This window comes from Seriola dumerili, unplaced genomic scaffold, assembly GCF_002260705.1.
Source record: "Seriola dumerili isolate Sdu_G_001 unplaced genomic scaffold, Sdu_1.0 BDQW01000081.1, whole genome shotgun sequence".
NCBI lineage: Eukaryota > Metazoa > Chordata > Actinopteri > Carangiformes > Carangidae > Seriola > Seriola dumerili.
Window position 1 is genome coordinate 2846684 of NW_019174336.1, and position 6000 is coordinate 2852683.

Consider the following 6000-nt stretch of genomic DNA (forward strand, 5'->3'; position numbering starts at 1 on the left):
CAATTGGGACGCCGAAACAATTTCTGTAATTGCAATATTTTTTTATTTATTTAGTTAAACCAGAAGGAAAAAAGGGAACTATGTAAAGATAGTTTGACACCACATTGCATTTTTAGCAAAAATGTTCTAAAGTAAGCTTTTGTAATTTTTGTGTCTGACGAATTCAAATCAGTGTTGGGTGCAGTAGAATAACATAACAGCTCACAACAACACAACAACATATATATGCATGCATAACATTACTAAGAAGCTACACTGAAAACTCCTCATCAGGATCCGTAATATGTTCAGTGTATCCTCTTTTCAATAATGTCTGTTTCCAGGTAACGATAGATGAGCAGGAGCACACAAAGAAAAATTAGATGAAAACTTCTGACATAATATTCATGATGAATTGTTTCGCAGGCTTTAAGATCATGGAATGGCTCAGAAAAGTGTTAATTGCACATGCCTGCTACATGCCAGAAAAACAGAAACTTTTTTGTATTTCACTTAGTTAGTTATACTTACTTAGTTTGGTCTTAACTTTACCTCTGTTTCCACTAATAATAGACAGAAGCTGTTGCTGATGATTTAGCTTCTGTCTTTAACACACAAAAACTAGCATCCACTGTCATGCTACCAGAATTGTTTGAGTAACTTCCACTTTCAGATGTATTTTATATACATACAAAAAGGCCTGTAATTAGTTTATTCATAGAACCAGACTGAAAATGAGTCGTATACCCAGGGCTCACTTCAGCCACATGGATTAGACCTGTAAAGTTTTAAAGCTCACATGTTGCCAGTCTGCACCACACCTGGTTACACTGATTCGTTTGAGAAAATGAATTAACAAATAATTTGGAGTACAAATATTATATAATATATTTATTAATTCAGGAATCAGTGTGTTTTGGTCACATCCTATAGAAAGCATAGATCACACATTTTCACTTATGTCAGTGTCACACCGGTTATGTCACACTCAACACTGTTCTTCTCTTTATAATGTCAATGCAGTTTCATTCACTAAGTCTTTCCTTTTTTCTTTTGTTGTTAAGGTGCCATCAATTAACCTCAACACTTCCTGCTCCAGATGTTTCACATTAAAAGCTGTCGGACGGTCAAACGGTCAAAGAGCATAATACCTCACTTTCGTTCCAAGCTTTTAATTTGAAGCATATGCAGGAAATGTTGAGTTTCACTGAAGGAAACTTAACAATTATTGAAAAAATGTCCAGGTAATTGGTGAATGAAAACAGAAGATGTGTTAAAAAGTGAAAGTGAGAGCAACAGAGTGATGAATATGACATGACTCTGATATGAAGAACATTGTGCTGATTTTTCCATGTGACATTCAATTGTCCAGGTAATTCAACCCCACTCAGTGTTTTGAATGAGACCAGCCTTTGTCTGTTTTAATTGGCAACCAGCAGGTTTTATTTGAATATCAGTTTTTACTTAAATATAAACATAAAATCATCAACTCAGTTTTTTACCGCCTCCAGTAACTAAGATTGATCAGTAGGTCTTAAATCAGGTCACCACCTGATTTAGGGTTGGGTTTAATCCATGTGTGTGAACATGACCCTTGTTGTTTTGTTTGTATTTATGATTTCATTTTGGACCTGCAGTATGTTGTTATGTGTCTATTCATAATTTATTGTCTCCTAGATATTTATTTGTCATCTGTGCCTTTTGTTATTTTTGTTGTTCTTTTTTACTGTTCTGTCTTCTGATGCTACCACGCCCCCTCCCCCACCCCTTCCTCTGACCTCCTCACTCCTCTCAAAAGGAAGGAGAAAGAGGTGAGGAGGAGGTGGCTGTGGAGGTGATGTGCCTCCCTGCCAGCGGGTGCGACTTGGAGCTCTACACCCCAGAGCTGCTATACCACCACCAGCCTCTAGAGGCGCCAGTAAGCCCTAGAAAATGCATACTGAAAAAACGAAAGACGGGAAGAAGAAGGTTGTCGCCTTCTTGGCTGAGCTGCAAAAGCTAAAATGGACATCATTACAGTGATGACACTAGTTTACCATTTTAGTTCCATTTAGTTCAAATATGATCTTTAAAAATCATTCATCAATTCCAAACTAATGTCTCTGAAACCAACCCTAGTCAGATGTTCACATGTGGTTACACTTAGATTTTTTGCACCATCAAATGAAAGCAAAGCATTACACAATTTGAAAAGGACCATACCACTGGTTTAGCATGTTTTTAGACATTAACTACAAATTGTACATTCTTCATAGTATTGTTGAGTATCCAGCATTATCTAAGACAACCAAAATGGACGTCATAGAAAAGATAATGTGAATTTGGTTCGTTGTTGTTTCTTGTATTAAAAAGATGGAATAATACCAGGATTTAAACAGTGAAATTTCATGCCACTCAATTAATTTCAATGAACTGCTGCGATCAGTGAATTTACTAGAGGGGACGAGGTAAATTAGTGCTATTTTTTGTGATGAGTTCAGCTATGGTGAACTTTGACACCCAAATTTGGGACATAGCAAGATTCCAAAGTAGAGGAAACAGCATAGTTTATTAGCTGTGCTGTACCATCCTCTTTTATTTAACCTCTTCTTTTAGAGTATAAACTGCTTCACAGCAGAGGAATTCTGAATAAATCTTGTGAACTTAGTGTCCTGTAAATTATTTAGCTAACGACAACAATTAACAAGGTTTTTGTTTTTGTTTTGTTTTTTTGCTCAGATTTCAAGAATAAGTCGTAGTATTATGAAAATTAAGAATGTAAAATTTTGAGAGAGAAAAACATAATTAAGACATAACATTATTTTTTAGGATTATTACATCAACCAATCAAAGAGGTGAAAGGACAGTCAGTGTCAGCTGCTGTTTGTCTGTCTAACAATAGAATAAACTCAGTTTCTCCACAATCTTTTCAATGTCCTGATGAGGATGAGGATGAGGATGAGGATGATGATGATGATGATGATGATGATGATGAGCCAAAAGATGAAGTATCTACTTATTTGTGAGACCTGCTAAAGTAAAACTTCAAAGGATGCTCCACGTTCCTGATTTTAAAGCTTCTGATGTTTCCCTCTAAAACAACATGGAACCTAAAATTACAACTTTATTCTCATAATATTACTTTTTTCTTGAAATTTCAGTGTGGCCCCAATACTACGTCGTATCTTTTTCCCTCTTCAATAAAACTCTTTAGTGAATTTATTGAAATGAAAATCTGCACAATCTAGAACAAAATGCCTGGAGTTGTTAAACAACGCAGAGAAAATGAAAACAAGCTAATCTCCTTGAGTGTCTAGCACTAGCATGTCCTGGCTACCCAGGATATAAACAGACAAAAGCAAAAAATGCTCACATTGGAGAAGCTAGAACCAGAGAATATTTGATGTTCTTGCTTTTCAAGTGACTTAAAGGTTTAATAAACTATCAGTATTGTTCACTGTGATGGCTTATTTCTCTGCAGCAAGTTTAAAGCTGCTTTTTGATAGTAATCGACTGAAACCAGTGGGTGCCTGAAAGGAAGGAAATCCATCTCAACACTAATGGATGGTTTTGAAAATGATTAACAGGAATAGTGTGAATTCCAAATGTGTGCAGAAACAGTGGTATGGTTAGGTAGGTATCAGATGTAACACTGTGGCCAGGCTAGGAGAAACCTTAGGGGTCAGGATGAGGCGTTGAATTTATCTTTGAGATGAAGAAACTAAAGATTCAAAATAGTTTTGAGTTTTTGTTGGGGGAAGGTTTACAGCCAACTTGTCAGGAAGATGTTTTTCTGAATTGTGACTTTGCAGCTCAGCCAGAAAACGACGACTGGACGAGAGGAGCAAACTGTGAGAACGGTAGCGAAAACACTGACATCCACTCTGTGGCTCACATTCAACCTTCACTGTGGTAACAAACAGGGATGTGGAGGCATTATTATGTTGTGTATTGTTATTCTCCCTGAAGCTCAAACAACTGGTTGAATTCTGAATGAAAAAAGCACCAGATTTTGTGTTCGCCTATATGAAAACTCAAAGGGCTTTGTGGTATCATGGTCAATGCTAAAATAATAATGCTAGAAATAGTATAGAGGAAAAAAGCTTAATATGCATAATAAAGACATTTTAAAGTGTTAAAGGCATTCACTGTTTACCAAGAACCAAGCACCAAGGAGTTTATAGAAAAATGTGGTACTTTTAATACTTATACTAAAATATTATAATATAAAATATTGCATATTGTGAGAAATATTGCAATATTTGATTTTAGTGAAAGCCTAATACATTGGTTCTTTACAACTAGACTGAGCATGTATAGCATATATATTGAAAACAACAAAGACTGGATTCTTGTGGAACACCATAATTATCAGAAATAAGCAGATACTTGATGCAAGAGAGATGATCACAGGTAGTATATTTCCACAGGTGTGTGTGAAGTCACACTTTAGCCTTCAGACTCATTTTCAAAGTGTGGGAGTGTGAGCCGCTGAGTCGATGACATTAAAAGGTGAATCGCCTGTTGTGTTTGCTCCGCTCTTTGTTTTCCTTCCTGCCTGCCTGACAGACTGAACTCATTCTGGTTCACCTGGTTTCATGCTCTCTTCCCACTAAAACAAATTTCCCTCCTCCAAAAGCACCATCACCCTCCTCATCCGTCTTCATACTGATGAAGATGCATGCAAAGTCCCCCAAGCTGCTTTTTAACCAAAATAATGACGTGCTGAGTCCCTGAGATGACGACAAACCAAAGACACACAGCGAGGAGTGACAGGAATACTGTGACATTTTGGATTCAATTGGTTTGCTTATCTTCACCAGGCACCTGTCACTTTGGATTAAAAATGTGCATATTTGTTTGCAAAATAAAAAACAAATTTACACTACAGTAGATATCTTTGGGGACATGAAACAGTTTAAACTTTGCTTGTGTGACAAGATTCATATAAAGAAAAGTCACCAGCAATGAAATTAATTTGTATTCCTTCATATCCTTTGTTCAGTATATATTATATTTGTGTTCAGTTACAGCATCTGATACAGATAGAACTAGAGGAAATGGTGTTTGTGTAAGCCACCAGACCTGATTCAACACTATAGTTAGCATGTTTTTTTGTTTGTTTCATCCTTGTTTGGATACCAGGTGGGTGGGGTTTTCCTGTTTGAACTATCTGCAGTTAAATAGCACTCACTTTTTCTGTGATGTGACATCCCCAGGCATTGTTGTTGTTGATTCACCTCGACTGCAAAGGGAACCAGGCCTTTATTTGACATAGAAGGGCTTCTGCTACTGATTTTACCTTGTTTATAAATAAATACTGTTGTCTTGATGATAATTTAGGGTAGTATAAATATTTCCATAGAACTAATGTCATGAGTAGAGTCATGCCATACTTTTTTTTTAGATGCTGGTAAGTTACTGTCAGTGAAACTTAATGCACAGATGCATCGCGTTACAAAGCATAGACTGTAAATAAGGATGGATGAAGCCTCCGTCACCCACAGGATTCTGAAAAGCAGTTTTGAAGCACAGAGTGGGCTGCTCTGTTGTTGCCATCTTGGCAGTGTCTGACTCCGTCCCTAACTCCCAGCTAATCCAATGGGCAAATGGGCAAAGAGGAGGGGTGAGTGTGGAGCTGAGGTTTGTGGCAAGCAAAGAGGCCACACCCTCAATTATGCAGAACTTTAAGTCTTAATAAGATGTAAACAGTTGTCATGAAGGAGGAAATTAGCTCTAGTGACAAAAACTGTTTTTTGGACCAGGCTGTAAACATGTTTATTTCTGCTGTAAAGTTGGACATTTCAACATGGGAGTCTTTTGGAACCAGCCTCAAGTGGTGGCCATCGTATAGTGGTCAATTTTTGGTACTGGCTTAATTTTTCAGGTTGCTGCTTGGTTTGGAGTTGAATGTCACAGACAGAGTATGGAAGTTGGAAAAAATCATACAACACATTTTGTTTTGGTCTTTTCCTGTTTTTTGTTGACAGTAACAAAAAAAACTAGAATAATGCCAGACTTGTTCTTTAAGGATCTCTGAAC

At 36.9% G+C, this 6000-nt stretch overlaps 1 protein-coding gene across 2 annotated transcripts in view; it reads left to right on the top strand.

Annotated features, from left to right (window-relative positions):
• The window catches only part of wdr7 (WD repeat domain 7), a 120504-nt gene that overhangs the window by 8612 nt on the left and 105892 nt on the right, over window positions 1–6000 (top strand). The window lies entirely within an intron of this gene.